Source organism: Meleagris gallopavo, chromosome 2 (genome assembly GCF_905368555.1).
Source record: "Meleagris gallopavo chromosome 2, MGAL_WU_HG_1.1, whole genome shotgun sequence".
Classification (NCBI taxonomy): Eukaryota; Metazoa; Chordata; class Aves; order Galliformes; family Phasianidae; genus Meleagris; species Meleagris gallopavo.
This window is the reverse complement of record NC_139405.1, coordinates 11008742-11028681: the sequence shown is the minus strand read 5'-3', so window position 1 is coordinate 11028681 and position 19940 is coordinate 11008742. Positions and strand designations below refer to the sequence as shown.

The 19940-nt window shown below is 37.5% G+C and overlaps 1 long non-coding RNA gene across 9 annotated transcripts in view; it reads left to right on the top strand.

Annotated features, from left to right (window-relative positions):
* Window positions 1-19940, top strand: part of LOC116216293 (uncharacterized) — a 190084-nt gene that overhangs the window by 145501 nt on the left and 24643 nt on the right. For 7 of the 9 annotated variants that reach the window (XR_014881864.1, XR_014881860.1, XR_014881858.1 and 4 more), the window contains exons 2-5: window positions 2066-2182; window positions 2426-2594; window positions 4422-4550; window positions 5125-5275. This is a non-coding gene — a long non-coding RNA (uncharacterized LOC116216293). Of the gene's footprint in view, window positions 1-2065; window positions 2183-2425; window positions 2595-4418; window positions 4558-5124; window positions 5276-19940 lie in introns of all 9 variants that reach the window. The other 2 variants (XR_014881861.1, XR_014881859.1) reach the window with 2 other exon arrangements.

Below are 19940 nucleotides of genomic sequence, written 5' to 3'. Positions count from 1 at the left end.
TGTAAGTAGCTGTTGTCACTGGCAAACTATTGACCTGCTTGGCAGAATGAAATTATATGTTCTTACGTTGATAAAGAGAACATAGCTATCTTTCAAGTGCAGCATATACAGCTTAGAAACTTCTTTTCCCCATAAAGAACAAGTGGCTGTACTAACAAAAATTTCCAGAAATGAGAATTCTGATTTCTGGACATTTTTTTATCTATTTAACTCTAAATATTTTCGTTGATTTTGATTAATTTCTTTCTTAAATCAAACTTTGTATTCATGGAGGTTTATTTCTCATTTGGAAAATGAGATACAGTAATTGAAACAAAATTGGTTACAGCAAAATATCAAACAATGTCTCATACGTTTAATCTTCTCTTGAGGTAGTATTAAACATGTCCATGAAGCAACCAAGGCTGCATGTACCTAGTATGCTGGTCAAAGAAACAACCTTTTTCTGTCAGCATTCTGAGATTAAAAGATGGAATTTGTGTAATATGACAGCTCTAAGATGTTCTGTTTCCAACCACAGTCTATTGTCTGTAGCCTAACAGAACACTTGAAGGATCAGTGGCCTTACTGTTAACTAGTGATAGTTCAGACGTATATATGAACAACTGATTCCAAACTGATTTTAGGCTGAGCTCAGCAACAAGGTTTTTTGTGATGAGATTTTGGGAGTTGCGTATAAAACTCATAGTGGCTCACATTTTGCATGTTAAGTCAGCCCACAGGGATGGCAGATATTGAGAGACTAAAACATGTAAGAAGAAATGGTTTTCTTCCAAGATCTTTTCCACCATAAATCAACCTTACCACCATTTAGTTACATTACTGTCTGATGCTGAATCCTTCCTGGAGGTGAGTAGAACAAACCTAAAGCAAGGAATCATTAAACCTTCCCCTCGGCCCACCAATTCCCCCAACAGCAGTGTAAACAATTCAAAACAAACAAACAAAAAAAGCCAAAAAACAAGCCTGAATTTTATTCTTGTGAGCACAGAGTAGGACATGCTGACACATACTTTCTATACCTTCAGAATGAACTATTAGATTAGGTGAATTTTTTTACACCTAGGATTGAAGCTTCACTCTGAGAACAGCCTGAATGATTTCAAGGACAGAAATCCATCTGGTCTCCAAAAAACCACACCATTATTCCGTGTACATATTGAAAATAGTGTCTGAGTCAAGGTTTTCAACCTGATACTAAAAATCTCCATGGAGATTTTTCCTGAGAGGAATTTCCAGCTTTAAAATTGAAACTGTTAGCTGTGAAGAAAGCTCACACTGGTGAACAGTAAATCACTCAGAGAGGTATCCCATTGCTATGAAGCAGTGCCCTGGGAGATTGGACAGACCGTGTGCCTTTTCACTCTGAGAACAGCATTGAGAACTCTCATGTTCTGACTCAACATTCTGTTTTCACACAAACAAGCCAAAGTATCCAAACCAGAGAAGCTATTTCATGTGACCAATCAAGGAAGAATGAAGTGAAATAAAAAAAGAAAGTTATTAATCTCATTCATGCTTTGGATACTTGCAATTTTTTCAGACACTACAGAGAAAAGCATGTAACATTTGTAAAGATTGCTTTTCACTTCTTGAGGATGCATGGGCTTTTGTGTTATTAATGTTATTCTTTCTGTTATACTCTCTGTAAGATTTGTACATGGATATTGTTAAGTGAGCTACAGAGTGATGAGGGAGTGTGGCTACCTCCTCCAGCCACTCAAGCCCAGGCTCCTGTCCGTCTACTGAGGCCCAGCCCAGGGAGCTGAGGCTCATGCCCAGGCTGCCAGATGTCAAGCTAAATGATGATGTCAATTTTATCTAAGTCTCACTTCATGAAGGCAGTAGACTTAAACCACAGTTTATGTCTTTAACGTATTGAATTTTGAAAAATACATACGAGTTAGGAAGTGTCTTTATGCCCTTGTTACAAACTAGACACCATAGAAAAGAAAGTATTTTTGTTTGCAGTCTGAGTCCCGATGTTGCCCTGATGCCTAATAATATTTGAAAATATATGGTCTCCGTCATCACTTCCAATCTTGTTCTATGTGATTTGTTCCAGGGCCTGTTAGCAGTGAAAGGAACAGAACTTCTTGAGTGACTTGTTCTGGTGGATCATCTATTTGCTCTCAGGCATGAGAACAAGCAATAGCCACAGGCAGCAAAAAACAGAAGACTGGCAAGTTCTGTTATATCATGCAGCTTATAGCAACAATGCTTGTTTTGGTTTTGGTTTGGGGGATGGAGGTTGGTAGGAAAATGCTGTATTGAAAAAGAACATGGGATTTGTCCACCATTGTTGTTTTCACATGAAAAGTGTTTTTTTGTGTGTGTGTATGGTTTTTTTTAAATATATAAATATTTTAGTTTCTTAATCTAAATGGTACACTTATGTTCTCCTTTCTTCCTATGTCCTACATAGCTGTTTTATATACAAATTAACATTTGTGATGCCCCAAGATACCAGCTGGATGCTTTCACGTGGTAGAAGAATGTGCAGTCCTTATAGCATGGGATATTTGCAGTGTCTCCTTCATGGAAAGGAACATCCTAAATTTCTTCATGGCAGCTGTGCAACAAGCATGGAGAACGTATGGGCAAGTTGTTGTTCTTGCATTTGGTTTTGGAATTCAATGGATAATGTTGTTTCTGCTTTGCAACTCCTTGTTCTTCTATGAGGAGATCAAAGATCACAAAAAATTTGTGCTCACTTTCTGACACAGATGTACAGGGGAGGACAAAGACTCCTACTACAGAGGCAAATTACTGTGGCACTGGCGCTTATACCATCTGGAGATAGTAAATTTTTTTCCCTACACCATGAAATAAGAGATTGTTTTGAAGGAAATGATCAGTCCCCTCAATCTGGTGATTTTATTCTGTGACAGAATTTCTACTGCTGTAAAGAGTGTACAGGTGATTCTGGTACACCCCCATATCTTCCCCACACAATTTACTCTTGCACCACACTAGGACCATATTAAGGCCATCCCTTAAAAGAACCACATTTCACATTCAGTGGATGAACATAGGCAGTAATGTGTGTACACAACTATGAATCCATTGCTGCTTTTACTATTGAACCCAGAGAATTTGCAGGTTGACTATGTATTCATCAAAAATATTTGTTATGCAGTAGAGCAAGGAATGGATACGGGTACGGAGACAAAAAAAAAACAAAACCAAAACAGTGCACAAAAGCACTAACAGCACCCTCCAGCAAAAAGCATTTCAAATGTTTAAGCCACTGTACACCAGGAGGCTAGATTTCAGTTTCTATTATTGCTCAAAATGACAAAATATAGAATGAAAAAAAAAAAAAAGAAACAGAAAAACCTTCCACAGATGGATGCTAGCAAAAAGGACATTTTTCCCGTCAGCTATATGACCGTGCTCAAATGGGGGTTAAAGGGATGTAAGCGAGAGCAGAAGATGACTTCATTTAATGTGTTCTCTGAAATTTTCACATTAAGCAAGGGGGAACTAATGACGTCTTATTGTCAGATATATTTTTATGGACCTACAAGGCTAAATATTACTGTTTTGGAGAAGACAAAGACACTAGAAGATTCTCTGCATTAGCTAAGCTCTTGCTAATTTCAAAATGTCTATACCTAGATATACACAAAAGAAGTAAAATTTTACCAGATCTACTTAAATTTCTTAATCTAAACAAGACTTCAGCATTATGTGGACACTTCTGAGGGGATTTTATGACCTATGAACAAACTTACTTTGTCATAATGAATAGCGGGTTGTTTGATGTGTTTATTAATGCGATAGTTTCTGTAGAACTGGGAATATGTGAGTCTCTTGCTATTTATTTAGAAACGGCTGCAAAAGAAACCTCAGAAAATGTGTCATGCAAGTTCAAAAGTCAGAAAGGAAACCAAAGAACAAAAGTACAGCTTCAAAAATTTTTTAGAAAGTGAAGATCAGAATTGGTTTTAGTGCCTGAATTATATATTTTTTTTAGAATCCTTTGGAATATTAATGAAAGTTACTATAAACTAAACTTAATAATACAAAAATTAGTGAAGCTTGAATTATCTTTTTTTCCCCCTTGATCTACATGCAGTTCTGACATATATCAGCATGTAAATCTGTATGCAATACAACATTTCAAATTTCTTTTTTCACTGAGAATTGTGTCCACTAATACCTTTAGAATTACCACTAATTGACACTCCAAAATTGCCCTTGGAGACTGGAGGATGACTGTTATCTTGGTAAGCTGCTATGTTAAATAGTTTATACTATCTGATTTGTTAAATCCACATAAATTGTAGTCAGTTTTTGACATGTTTCTCAGCTTGTCATGATCACAACCTACAAACAACATGCAACATGTGTAAATATTGGTTTAATTATCTTTTTTATCCTTTTTTTTTTTTTTTTTTAATTTTTTCCGGCAGCAGTTTGCAGTACGCAGACATTGATCAGCCTGAATTTGGTAGTCGTACTGAAGATAAAGGTGGATTCGTGCTTAGAGGACATTGCGGCTGCAAAATCAATAGTTGCACATATTGGATACTCTTCTGCTTAAGGTCTGAGGTAGCTCTATTTTCAGTGTTCTGCATATATTGGACATTTTGCCTTCTGCAGTATTCTGCAGCATGGGTAGAATATTCACAGATCACGAGAACTGCCTTATTCTCTCTGCAAAAAACAAAATCAGAAATCCGTGGAAAGTGTTTTTCTTAATACTGCAGTAAGCTGGTGGGTTTTGATGTAATACCATGTAGTATTCTGCAAGGTACAGAGTGCCTTTAACTTCCATCTTCTCCACCTGAGACTTAAGCATAACAATGTCATAACAGTGACACTGTCTTGAATCTAAAGTATGATTTGATTACTCCAAGAAAAGTTAGATGTTATTGTCTGTGCTGGTTGACTGTTTTATTTATTTGACAAATAGGAGAGCTATTAGTGAATTACATGAATCATCCAAAGTGTCAGTAAAACGATTTCTCGTGTCAACATTGAAATGAATATTTGATATAAAAGAATGCTAGCAAAACATCAGAAACTTTTTCTTGCTTCCCTTGCAACTGTTTTCCCTTGCAGATGAATACTGCAAGTCATTCATGACATAGAAATTTTTTAATCATCTTTTTTCAGGCGGTATTGTTAAGTCACCCAATTGGAGTAGGAAACCCAAGCAGTTCTGGGTATGAATGATGTGAGCAAACGAGAGTTAGATGCCAGTCTCGTAGGAAAACATCCACCAGACTCCCACATGTATGCCTGGCTTGAAGTTGTTGTTGCATTGGTAAGTTTTATCTTCTTATCTAGAGAAAAGAGGTAAGCGATAGAAGAGACGTAAAATAAATTATTACATGGCATTGTGATGGAAGGAATTACTCTCTGTGTCCTCTTTGTGTCAAACCTTTTCCAGTCTGTCACAGTACCGTGTGTAGATGAGATGAATTTTTAAATCATCATCCTGTTGTCTCAAGAGCAGGGACATATGCTGTTGTCTTAGTTTAATATAATAACCATCATTCAAAAAGTTTCCTCTCTCATAATTGCCAAAGATTTCTTCTAGACCGATTCTAAACCAAACAGATTACACCGAAGGCTTTGCCAAAATATACTAAAATTGATTGCTCAGATTATGGTCTAGTCTTTAAACATAAAAGAACAATAAGATACTTTTAAAGATAATCTTTAGCTCTGAGGTTCATTAATCCTCGTTTGAGGAGATTGACCACACTTAGCCCTCCATAACAATTTTGGAAATAGAAACATCACTCCATTTACTAAGAATGTGATTTTGAGGAAAATTAGAAAATATTTTTCAATATGCTAACATTAAGACACTAAAATCATTTTACTTTAAATAATAATCATATTAGCACAGCATATATTTTTTCAAATCAAGACACTAAAGATAATTCATGAGAAATGCAAACTCACATTTCACAGTGCTAATCCAGATTTGAATTTTGACTGTGCTTTTGCCACTGCTGTTTTTTCTTCTGGGAAACTGTCTTTTCTTGATGGCTTAGAGGCAGTGTGCTCTTTTATTTAAAATTTTACAATAAGATCTGAAGTTACTGGGCTTCAGGGTTGTTTTTCTTTTGTTAGATGGTTCAGCCCAACAGTTTGGAAAGGAATGGTGGTAATAGGGGAGGAATTTCAGAGCTATTAAGGCATTAAGGAAATAGCTGCATCCAGAGCTCACTGATTTTCTGTCACTCACTCTAGTTTTGAGAGGCATAAATTACAAGCCACGACAGATCCAAAACAAGCCTTCATTAATTTTGCAGCAATACTGCATTTTTTATATTCTCTTCTGAATTTCTATTATTTTGATCATAAATTAAAATTGCCAAAGTAAAAATATTGATTATGTAGATCGACTTGATAGCTTTGTCTATAACGCTGTTGAAGAGTGATGGCAGGAGTGTCCAGGGTGTCCTTCCGCCATTGTTGCCCCTTATAACTTCCCTATAAAAGGTTCCATTTTTGCTCTGCTGCCCATGGGCTGTCAAACAAACACTCCTTTAGCTGTGTGACAAACTGGCAAATCAATGGCTATTTCAGAAGTAAGCAGATTAGTTTAAAGCTACTCTAAATGTTGTTGAGTTTTTTTTCCTTCACAGACATTTGTGTTTTTATACTCATTTTTCTCTGTAAAAGTCATGAACACTTTTCCCCATTTTCATGATCAGCATGTTCAAATTTCAAAACCTCTAAAAAAAAAAAAAAAAAAAAAAAGCCTAGCAGATTTTTGAATGTCTGAGAATGTTATCAGATGATTATGATGGCTGGAGAAGCTGTTTGAAATTCTCTTTGAGATCATTAGTTTTCTAAGATCTTTTTATATTTCCACCTGGGGTTAGTACTGATTTTTTTTCCACATTGCTTTTTCATCCTGGAAGTGTTCTGACTAGCATGTGTTGGAATAAAAAGAATGTTGGTATTCGTTGAGCATAGGATCACATTAATCATCATTATGATAGCGGGCTTTAGGATTTTCCCATATATCCCTTTCTTGGGGAGGTTTTCTGTAAGAAAGCCTGTTGTTAGCAGGTCATATACATGTCCACGGAAAAAGAAAATAAAATACATTATAAACTGCGAGGTCTTTTTTCATTTACCCATAAGGTTACCCTTTGCCTTCCCATTTTCTTGCTTTGCCAGTCACATGCCAAGCCCTGCAGAATAGTTAACCTCAGATAGTGATTGGTCTACTGTTTTTAAGCTGGCAAGTATCTTCTTCACAGAGTGATGCTATGCAGGCAGGAGGTACTTTTGCTTCTGCTGTGCACTTTGAGTTCTGTGGTGCCCTGTCTGGTGCTGGCATTTGTGCTGCTGCCACCCCTCCTTTAAGGCGAGATGGAAATAATTCAGGTAAGACTTTATCAGGGTAATCCTCAGTCAAGCTTTGGTGGGATAAACCTCATTGTACATAATGTTAGAGTTACCCTGGACCTGTAAAACCCAAAGATTCCTCAAGATGAGACATTTCTGGAAATTCAGAAGATATAGTCAGTGTACTCAAGTTATATGGGTCAGAGTCTCTTTAACAGGGGTGGGAAGATGCGCAGAGAAAATATGCAAGGAAGGCTAGAAGAAGCAACAGTCCTATAACCAGCATAGACAATGGGGAGCTAAGTATGAAGAGGTCAATCAGAGCAAGATCCACTACAGTCAAAGGAGAGCTCTGGCAAGACATCGAGAATAAGATAAATATTGATATTTTTCTATGAATAGAAAAGGAAGCAGGTGCTTCTAATTGTTTCACATAATGCATTCAAAACATATGCTTGATAACCGCAGAGAACATTTGCTACAGTGTTTACAGAATAATAAGCAGAACAATTAGAATAACAGCTCATTTTGTGTCCCTGGAACAGTTCCTCTATCCCCCACATCCCTGGTTTTTTTTCCTCATTCTTAAAGCCTTTTAGAATGTTCTCTTTGCATAGCATGGGCCAATTTTAAATTCCTCATCAAACTGTTTAATTCTCATTGACAAGATATATTGTATACCCCTCTGTCTGAACTGCAGATAACAGAGCCCTGATGAATTTCTGAGTTTGAACTTTAGCCTACTCCAGCTTTCTCTAAACCACCCATCATTATACTAATTTGATCCTGACAACAGCCATCTCATAATTCCGCTTGTTGGCTTCTCAGTTTCATTACTAAACTTCTCTAATCTGTATTTTAGTAAATACAGAGATGGAGGAAAGATTATTCTCAGACCAGTGTGAAGGAGCCTGGAGTGTGGTCCTGAATGCACAGACCAGGTGATCTCCAGAGGTCCCTTCCAACCCCTACGATTCTGTGAAGTAAAGACTTCAGCAGAATTCAGCTTTGGAATAAATTGGATGGAAAGAAGTTAGACACCTGAATATCACTGCAGACGTATTCTAATTCTACCTTGATTATATATTTCCTCTTGTTTGGCATAAGACACATCCAATGACACCAGAGACTTAGAGAGATTCTGGCTCTGGGCTAATTGACCAAACAAGAATTCCCACATGCCTCACTGAAATCTGATGAAGCCCTAGTATAAAAAAAGAGGTAAAAATTTGGAACTGATGTATAGGACTTCATTAGTGTGGACTTCACATTACAGAACTTCCTACTAATGTAAAGACTGAAACTGATGTAGGGCTCATGATTTATCTGTGTCTCATGCTGTAGTATAAAAGCAATTCCACTGCATTATCATAGGAGATCCCTGACACTATCTCAGGGGCTTTTGTTTATTTGCTTTTATGACTGGCCTGTACATTTGAAATATCAGTACAAATACCTGGAGATTTAGAGTATCAGCAGCTTTCTATATGGAGAGTTTAAGAAAAGCTGGATGAGAAGATAGCTAAATATCTCGACTTCATCTCTCTCTACTTTGTTTCTCTCTACTAAATGGAAAAGGGGGAAGGGATGGACAAACAGCTCAACATAGATACTTTTTAAGTTTTAAAATATCTAACTGCTGAGTAGATATTAAAATATCCTCTTAATTTTTAGATGCTGTGTTTTGCTTGTGTTTGGGGAATATTTCCACATGATAGCACTAACAAGAGCTCTGTTCCATTACAATCGTCTCAAAGGGAACTTATCAAAGAAAGGAAATTCTATCACAGATATTGTTTTTTAGACAGTATACAAAGCTATTCAATATTATGTCTGAAGTTAAAATATTACCTCCATTAGAAATCATAAAATCGTAGAATGGCTTGGGTCGGAAGGGACCTCAAAGATCATCTAGTTCCAAATCCCCTGCCACAGGCGGGATTGCTGAACACTAGATCAAGCTCAGGGCCCCGTCCAGCCTGGCCTCGTATACCTCCAGTGGTGAGACATCCACCTCCTCTCTGAGCAGACAGTTCCAGTACTTCACTACCCACCCTCTCAATGAAAAACTTCCTCCTGAAGTATCTAAATCTCCCCTTCTCCTATCACTATCCACTCATGTAAAAAGTTTATTTCCCTCCTTTTTATAATTTCCCTTTAAATGCAGGAAGACTGCAGTGAGGTCTTCCTGCAGCCTTCTCTTCTCCGTACTGAAAAAGCCCGGCTCCTTCAGCCTATCTTTGTAGGAGAGGTTCTCCAGCCTTCTTAGCATCTTCATGGCCCTCCTTTGGACCTGCTGCAACAGCTGTGCATCCTTCCTCTGCTGGGAGCCCCAGGCCTGGATGCAATGCTCCAACTGAGACTTCACAAGAGCAGAATAGAAAGGGGCAATCTCCTCTCTCTCCTGCTGGCCATGCCTCTTTTGATGCAACCCAGGGCACCGTAGGCCTTCCAGGCTGCAAGCACACACTGCTGGCTTGTGTCCAGCTTTTTGCCCATCAGAACACCCAAGTCTTTCTCAGTAGGGCTGCTCTCAGACTTCTTCTCCCAGACTTCTAATTTCTGGGATTGCTCCAACCCAAGTGCAATATCCTACACTTGGCTTTGTTGAAACTCATTAGGTTTACACGGTCCCACTTTTCAAGTTTGTCAGCGTCCCTTTGTATCGTGTCCCTTTTATTGTGTCATACTGTTATTCAAGCACTGGAATGAGCTGCCCAGGGAGACGGTGGAGTCATTGACTCTGGAGGTGTTTAAGGAACATTTGGATTTTGTGTTGAGGGACCTGGGTTTAGTGAGTACTATTGGTGATAGGTGGATGGTTGGACTGGATGATCTTGAAGGTCTTTTCCAACCTTGGTTATTCTGTGATTCTGTGTGTCAGCTGCACCACTCAGTTTGGTGTAGTCTGCAAACTTGCTGAGGGTGCACTCAATCACTTTTAAGATATTTAAGGAAACTTTTAGATTGCAGCTTGAACTGGTGATTGAGCATCTGGTGAAGGGGTGTGGCTGGCCCAGGGAGCACAGGCACAATGTTTGCACCTATGCTCCCCATGTGACCCAGAGGGGTGGATGCAGGATGGAGCCAGCGCAGGCTCAGATAAGGGCCAGCCACTGAAGAGAGAGTACCTTTTGGACCTAGACTGCTTCTTGAGAAGGAGTGCTGCGTAGCTAGAGATTTTCTTCATCAGTTGGGTGAGTTCAACTCATCTCTTTCAGAAGTCTGTTGAGATAGTATCAGAAACAAATCCAAATAATGTGGCTTTGTTCATCTATGCTAGTCTGCAAAGCTGTTGAGGAAACTGCAGAAAGAAGCTAGATTGCAGTGATTCTAGAAAAGGTTGAGCTATGGTGTGCGTGTGACTACGAGAGCTAACTGGGAACTTTAAAAGGTGTTTTTAACCATCTGAAGATAGAAATGCTCTTAAAATCTAGCTATTTTTTGTAGATACTGTGAATTGGCTGTGAATCTGCTCCCTACATTAGATGTGAGTAATCTGTGTCTGCATGGCTACTAGAGAGGAACGTGGCTGAGAAGGGCAGTCCAATCTTACACTCATAAAAAGAGTTATAGACTGCTTTTTCTTTCAGTATGAATAGAGGTAATTGAGATCTTTTTTGTTATTAAAACTTCCAAAAACCAGAAAATGAAGTTTTCAGAGACGAGTTTAAGGAAATATCACAGACAATTAAAGTTTTTAATATAAACAGGAAATACAACTGACACGTCTGTAGTGCAGTGCTGTTATGATAAGTTTGAATAAATTGTGGCAATCTTTCATTTTTCCTTCAAGCCAATTATTACAAAAAGCTGGGAAAATAGGTCATAACCTGATGAGAATGCGTGTTTGAAATGCTCATTAAATGTATCCTTTACTTTGACCTTAAGTAACATTAATGCAGTACTTCTTACAGCAGTGGACTTTTTTTTTTTTTTCCTGTAATTTCAGCTTAGAAGAGTAAACTTTTTCTTTTATTTTGGGTATTCAGTTTAACTTATTTTAGGCAATTTTTTCTAACTTATCCTGGGTAGAGCTAAGATTCTTTGCATGGCGTGGTTATTACATTACTATCACTTACTGAAGTGAAACACTTGTTTTAATGAGTTCTCTAAGAATGTAATTTATAGTGAAGTTATTAAAATACTACCACAGTATTTTTGCAGCTAAGAAATCAGCAGCCATATTCCCACTTACCTTGTGCTGAATGTGTGTTACATCTGCAATTCTTTTGCTTTTAATTAGTGACATTCTCATACAGGAGTAAACAAGAAACCTAGAGAGAATGCGTATAGTTTATAACTTCATGCTATGTGAAATATGTATACATATGACAAGATGCATGGACTTTCTCTGTGGAGCAAATATTTGCTATTGTTGGGATGGTTAATGTTGAAAAAATAATCGAGTTTTCTTTGATGCACTGTCAGGGAGGAGTCAAAACAATTACACACGTCAAATATGCTGGGAATGTCTCTACAGTCTACAAAAACTCCTAAGTAATCTAAGTAGTATAGGTGCATGCTAAGAAATCATCCTAGTTTGATGGGAAAACGTCTGTCTTCCTTTCTAGTGTTCTCTATATGTTTGAATATGATGTGATCTTTATATAAATAGGTTGCAATAATGATCTGAAATGCTATTGCTTAAAAAGAAAGGAAGACACGTTAATCTATGTTGAACTTCTCTATTGGCTTTTCTGTTCAGGGTTTTTGTAAGATGTACTAAGTGGCTGTTGTGGCTCAAGGATTTGCATCAGAATAAGTATGCTTGTTTGAAACTTCTTTATTCCATATATTTTTTCTTTTACATTCCCTAAAATCTAGTCTGGTTGAAGTGATTCTTTATTTGAATTTTCCAGCTGACTGCTCATTTTCAACTCAAAACATAACCAAGTACTTGCTGTTCATGGCAGAGTACCATCTTTGTGTAAAATACTTCATTTACAAATAGAAACCTGACTTGGCAGATCAGATCAAAAAAGCAAATATACCCTGCACTCAGGTCTGCTCTGCTATTGGAAATTGGTGGGTGGAAGACTTACAATGTTCCAAATAAAGCAGAATTCTGGTTATTTTGCAATCCATTTTGACTGGGTTTTCCTCTAGCTCTTTTCCCCTGCATCACTAACCAAATGTAGAGAATTGCATGTCTCAGGTTATATGCATTCTGTTAGTTCTCTAGCACTGCTGTTTCTTTCTAAAGTGCAGGTAAAAAGCAAGAGAAATTCAACTGTGCTTGAAGAAGCATTTTAAGCCAAATGATTGTAATATACCAAACTTAGTTGTTGTTTGGAGGGAATGCAGGACTAACTGGAAAAAGCTTTGTTTGGGATCTGGAAACAGAATGGAACAGGTGCATTTTTATGATGTTTAAAACCTGCAAATTATTCCTGTTGCAAAAGGGAAAGTACCTTACTAGACTGTTCCGTGGTGAGAAAGCAATGGTATTCACCCAGTGCTGTAGGAGTTAGAGTTTACCCAGCAAGAATAACACCACAGAATATCCCAAGCTGGAAGGGATGCACAGTGATCCTATAATCCAACTCCAGGCTCCATGCAGCACCACCAAAAACCCAAGCTGTGTTTCTGAGAGAGGTGTCCAAACTTCCTGTGAGCTCTGGCAGCTCAGGGCTGTACCCACTCCCCTGGAGAACCTGTTCCATGCCCACTGCCCACTTTTTTAACAGCTGACCTCACCCTCCCCGATCCGTCTCTGTGCTGTTTCCTCAGGTCCTGTTGCAGAACCACACTAGTGACCAGGCCACCAGACTGATGCAGTCTTATTTATTATAACCCTTTATATTTTGTCTAGTTGGATGTTTTATCCAGTAGGATACTGAGAGAGACAGTATTGATGATTTTGCTGAAATCCAGAAAGATTAGATCAACTAGCTTTTCTTAGCCAAATAGGTAGGTAACCTTGTCATAAAAGGAGATTGAATTGGTTAAACAGAACTTAACCCTCCTGAACTTGTGTTGGCTGTGACCAGTTATTTCATTGTCTTCCAGGTGTTTTTCAGTAGCTTGCAGAAAATTCTTCTCTGTAATTTTACCAGGTGCTGGAGTGAATTCTTCTCTGTAATTTTACCAGGTGCTGGAGTGAGACTGACAGGCCTATAATTACCAGGGTTGTAAGTACTGTTGAGCAGCCAGCTGGAGCCAGGCTTTGCCAAGTCAGAACAGATCTTGAAAGTAGTTACTATGTCAGTACAAGACTCTCTCGCCTTCTGCTTTTTTTTTTTTTTTTTTTTCTTCTGGATTTATCTGGTAGTTATAGAAATCACCACTTAGTATTTCATCTTGATATACTTTTGTTTTCCTTGTTATCAAGTAATAGAATCATAAAACAGTTGGAAGGGAAATACTGAATGTCATCTGCTCCATGCTGCTGCTCAGGCAGTACCACTGAGTGCTGATTGCTCAGAACTATGATGAGATGGCTTCTAAGTTTCTCTAAGGGTGGACATTCCATGATATGTCTGGCCGACTTGGTCACACTCACAGTAGAAGAAAGTGTTTCCTGATGTTCAGGTGAGTACTAACTGAAACAAAGGAAGTTCCATTATCTCGTGATGTCAAGTGTTGAACATATTGCTTTTGCAAGTAGAAGTGAAAATATGGCCTCTGCTACATCTCTGATCTCTAGAATAAGAACAAAAGTACTATCTTTTCACCTGAAATGTGGTAGTTGAGGAAAATATCTGCATTTTGTTGTCAAATGTTGGGTAATTTACATGTGTTTGTCCACTGGAAGTACTAGTGATATGTTCTTATATTTAAAAACAACAAAAAAAACCTTTTCCATTAAGCTTAGTTTTTTCTTCAATCCAGTAGAAACAGAGATCGAAATAGGTTTTTTCTTCTTATTTGGGAGACTAACACTTCTGCACATCGTGCAGCCTCTTCCTTTCCAGAGAGGGTATTTTCAATTTATGCTACACCAACTCCTGTAGCATTGTACTAATTCCTACTAGCATATTCCTAAGAGTGGTAAACTAATATCATATGGTTATTTGGTGTATATATCATAAAGTTGCAACAGAGAACTCCTTGCTTTCTGTCTTTATATATTTTTCTTCACGTTTCATGTAAAACCACCTCTAATTTTCCAGTCTCCATCAGCAATTTCCAGTATACAAAGGTGTGTTGTGTAGTTGATGTAGCCTTGAGTAGAATTGGCTTAATGTCAATTCCAAATTTATTTCTCCTTGTACCTCTCTCTGAGGCAGGTATCTGCAGAGGACAGAAGGATTTTTAACACTATATTTTAGGATCTTGGTTCTGCTTTGTTAACTCCAAAGATGTGTGATATATGACAAAGACTGAAAGCCATTAGAGCCCCACATTCAGTTGACAGTACCATTTTATACAATAGTATATTGCCAGCATGTTATCTTTTAGGAGAGTAGGAAGCATCATTGATTTTTAACTTGATTTTTCTTTTGTTCACCGAGCAAATAGGCATTGTAAAAATACCTCTCAGCTTTTTCCCTGATTATTTAATTTTATAGATTTAGGCCCAAAATAAATCTCGTTCTGAAGAACGGATTCAGAGCCACTATGTAAGTTTAACTGTTTAAGAACTTTTTCTGTACTTTATTAAAAAAAAAAAAAAAAAAGTTAAAAAAGCCATATTCTGATGCTATTGAAGTGTCTTATATAGTGGTATTTCACTACTTTATGGAAACAGTAGAATGTAACTCACTAGTATCATTTTCATTTGTCCCACATCTGCCATCCCTCTCTCTGCTAAGTTTTTATGCTATTAAAACTCCCATTCCTATCGCAGTTGCCATCAGAAGAGAAATGTAGAGGATTAAGTAACTCATAGGTAAGGCATAGATGGACCGACTGAATTAAAAAAAAAGTAAATAAATCTAAATTTGAATTAAACTTGATATTTTTAAAACTTTAATTTGTAAAATTGTAAATTTCAAGCAAGAAGACCTTAAGTGATACTGATCTTGCAAAATCTCATGGGTTAAAGGAGCATGACTGAGTCTTTCATTCCTCTGTGACATGGCTGTACTAAACACAGGGCATGCAAAAAATGCCGTAGTGGTTCCGTTGCCTGTAGCTGTTACACTTACTCTTGAACATAAATCTAACATAGGAAAAATGATGAGAGACTTTCTATGAAGTCAAGAGAAACATATAACTTAAATTAAGCCTGAGATTCAGTGAAATTTTGCAATTGTAGTTATTTTTCATATCTTAGTTTTATTTTTGGTATCTGTGAAATTGTTCATCTGTAATCTGACAGCAGTACAGCAGAAGGGAAGGATGGTATGCACATCTGCTTCACCTGTGGTAGTCCTAACACATAGAAGTAGCTGAGACTGCATATAGGAAGAGGATGCCTGAATTCAGTTTATACAAAAGCTGAAACTTCATAGAAGGATTCAGCCTCAAATCCTAATCTCAGTTGTGTCTATTTGTATAAAGGTGAATGTCATCAAGGCACTTCCCACTTTGTCATTGACGCTGGTTTTAATTGTGTGTATTTTCAGCATTTGTTAATTAATAGCAGCTCAAAAGCATGGTGTGAGGACTTGAAAATGCTTATCTCATTCTAGAAGTCTTTAAAATGAATTATGACTACTACGACAAACCACCATAAATTATGGTCTTTCATACATTTGGGAAGACTGGCACTGTGCTCAGAGGCAGGCATAGAAAAAGTCTCTCTAACTGAAGTTGTCGGTAATAGTCAGTTTAACCTGCTGTTCTTCAGTTGCCTTAGCATGAGGTCTGTTTTAGGAAAGTCTTATTAATTGTTCTACAGAACACCAAGCTGGGTGGTAGCCTCTACCTCATGCAGCTGCTCCCTTAGAGTGAGACTGCAGTGACATTTGGAAAACTGAGCAGCTAATTTAGAATGGATAAAATGTACTGAAAGCAAATCAGGACAAACAAGTGTAATGAAGACTGATTGATTGATGCTATTAATAGTGTGTCTATTTTGTCCATTTGTTTTTTGTCCAGAGGCTGTGATAATTCTACAGTTTGCTTAGTTGCTTTACTATTTAATGCTAGATCACTTTAAAGAATAGATTGATCTATTGATATTTATAACAAAACAAGCACTAAAATACCCTGCTTGGCTAGGTAAGGTTTTTCCAGCTCTCTAGAGGTCTCTGAGCATATTGTTAAGAGAAAGGAAACTGATGAATATTTCCTTCTTAGATCTTTTTAAGCCCTGGACTCCATCCTGTTTTTTCTTTCCATCTGCTTTGTGGGTCTAGCCCTTTTCTCAGTTGCTTTTCTTCCAAGTACCAAAGTTCCACTAAATCCTACTTGAAATGCTCTGAATTGGCTGAATATCGCAGGCATCACTTACACCATTGGCATTAACCTCACGTTCCTTTAAGAACATGAAATAGAAACTAAGCATAGAGCCTATGAAGTCAGGCAATCTTGTCTCCTTGTAGAATAACGTAGATTTTCATCCAGTTATTTTTGTATTGAGCACAGATTAGTCTGTTTACGTGGTGTCTAGGTTTTCAGACAAGGTACCTTGTTCTTATCAAGAGTTTAAATGTGGAGCAGATTCTTTTATTTGCTGCCAGTGGTTAACCATCCTTGCTTCCAGTTTGTAATGTCTCTTCTGAAATTGTCTGAGAATTCAGGATGCTGGTTCTTCTGTAGCTGGCAGATCCTCTCAGCATAACTGTGTGTAAGATCGTATATCATCTCTGAATTGTCTTTTGAGCTGATTGTAACTAAATCTACTAAGACCCTCTTTACCTAGCCTTTTTCCCCAGCCCAAAGGTCTTTTAGTTCTCAGTGTTTCTTCTTTAATGTCTTCCTATAGAATGTTTGTAAGAGATTATTCTTTTATGTTATTATCTCAGTGCTTGCTGGGGACACAGATGAACAAGTCCAAGCAGGTCCTGGACAAGAGTTGCAAAATCCTTTGGACGGATTTGAACCGTTGTTTCTTAATCTCATGCTGGGTATATACATATTAAAAGAATCTACTCTCCCTCCTATGAATTGGAGCAAGACAATGTTTAAAATGAAAACATATTTTAAAAGGAAGTTCAAGTTCCGTTCTCGTGCTATGCTATGGAACTCTCTAGCCTGCTGTTCTGTCTTGAGCTGCACAAGATTCCTGTTATTCCTCTCAACCTGAGGGCCGCCTTGCAAACTGATTTCCAGTTTCTGTCTTCTGTGATTCTTACACTTCTTACATAGTAGAGCAGCGGACAGCAATATGTAGAGGAGAAGGTGCTTGGATTAAGTTATTGATGAGAAAGAGAAGATAAAGAAAGAACTAATGTGGCATAATCATGTGCATCTATCCCAGTGGCAGATTACTAGAGGCTCAGGAAGCAGCAGTATGGTAAGTTAACTCCATGAAATGATCTTCTGAGGTTTTTCATCTATTAGCAAATACATTCCTCAACCAGTTCTACTGAAGGTATATTTACTGAGTCTCTGGAAATGCTGCTCAGGAAAGAAAAAGCAAAACAGTGGAGCTCTGAGATGGAAGAAATCAGTTTAAGTGAGCCACTCTGTATGTTATTTCTGCATACTGTAGACTGATCCTGGTAGTGCATGTTTGGAGTTTTGCGTGTGGTTTTTATTCAGGATATTTTATTCAGGCATTGAGTTTTGGTATAAATCAGCTTTACATTGCTGTTTTATGTGAAAGCACCTCTGAGGTCACGCTTTTGGAAAGTTTTACATTGTGGCACTATTGTAAAGTTTGTTTGTTTGTTTTCAAGGAATACATTATGAAGCACCAAGGTATTTTAAGAAGTGTCTAAGGGGTCAGAGCTGTTGGTTATTCCTCAGAAAAGTTGTATGCACAGATGAGCCAAATTTTCTGAGCGTAAGACATTAAACTTCTGGATTCACTAATCTAATTTAGTCCTTTCTTTACATTGTGGAGGATAGCCTGAATTCTCCTGTAGCTACCAAGATACCTTGGACAACTGGTTAATTCTTTCTGTGGTTGTATGGAGCTGTTCACAGAACAAAAAGCACCTGAAGTTCTCATCCCAGTGCTGTCAGTGCACTGGTTGCACTGGTGTTTCTATGCAACACGTTGCTGCAATACTCGTCTTTTTTTTTTTATGGCTAAAGAACACCAATTTCTTTTTTCTATTCTGCTTAAAACCAAGAAACTTAAATGTAGTGTGTGTATCTTTTAAGAGGTTATATTTGTCATCCACTTTATTACTAGGCTTATTCAAAAAATGCTTAGATTTTCTTACTCTTCAAAGAATTGACCATTCTCAAACCTTTAATAAGTTTGAATATTACTGGATGGGCTGCTGTAAGTACAGAATTTGTAGTTCTTTCTTACTGAGATGTTGATACCATAGGAACACTTTATCATTTTGCTCTTCCAGCATGGACTTCTTTCTTGGTTGGTTTGTTTTGCTTTCAAAGTGTTTTAATTTACTAACAGTTTAACTGGTTAGTGTAACAAAACCTCACTTCTGTTTTATTCGCTGCCTCCTATAAATATCATAGGCTGAAGGAAAACTTCTTTTCAAAGGCTCATTGACAGTGGAGATTAAAAGCAACCAAAAAATACAGATATTTCTTGGTACAGAGATATGTTTGAACACATGGAATAGAAAGGCTCATGGAAAACTAGATAGGTAAATTATTTAGTTTCCATCAGCCCCGCAGATATATCTGAATTTTACAAGTTTCTCTGTAGTCTGTCAGTATTCTTGCACATTTTTATTTCCTATCAGTACTGTGTTTTCACTGTCATAAATCAAGGGCATGCACTGTTGTGTGTCAGAAAAACCCTAGTGTAACAGGGTATGCGCCACTATCACTTGAGAAAGTAGAGATTCATGACAGAAAGCTTGTTTCAAAGGCTGTTGGGTTAAAAATGAATTGATAATGAAGAAAAAAAGAAAATACCTTGTGCTTTAGAAAGTACACACTGCAGATGTTCCTGTTCAAGTTGCAGAATGATGGAAATGTGAAAGTAGGTAGAATTTGCAAAGGAGACCAGTGACTTCATGTACTATCTTTCAGTTCGTTTAATGTAACAAGACTAAGACGGTTTAGGTCTATTGGCACAATTGCACAGTAATTGCAAGCAGATGTGTGCTTTTTCTTTTTTTTTAAATGTATTTTAATAATATACATCCAAAATGATGTATATATTTAGTGTGAATCAAAACACTTTCCATTGCACTGACCTTAAAGCACTCTTCTGCGTATCAGTTGAAAATTATCTGCTATGTCCAGCGTCTCTCTGCTTCTGCTTAGCTCTTTTCTTTAGACTGCATGAAGGTTGGTCTCATTGTCTTGTGTTGGAAAGGAATTCCACTGATGGTGTGGTACTTAATACTACAAAGATATGTAAGATCATCATAAAGGGTGCGTCTGATCAATAAGCTGTCAGGGAAACTCTAGAAGCTGCCTACATTCTGGAGGCATCCTTCATGCAGTGTCAAAGCATCTCAAAACCAAAAGTACAAGTGTCTCAAAACCAGAAGGGTTATAGCATCCCTCTCAATCAAATTAAGATGCTTCTGGTTTCACTTTCTTGTTGGAGCTGTTGATTCTGCAAGTAGCTCAATATAGAGCTTCTTAATGGAACACAAAATAACAACAGCACTGTTTCCTTTTATCTTCAG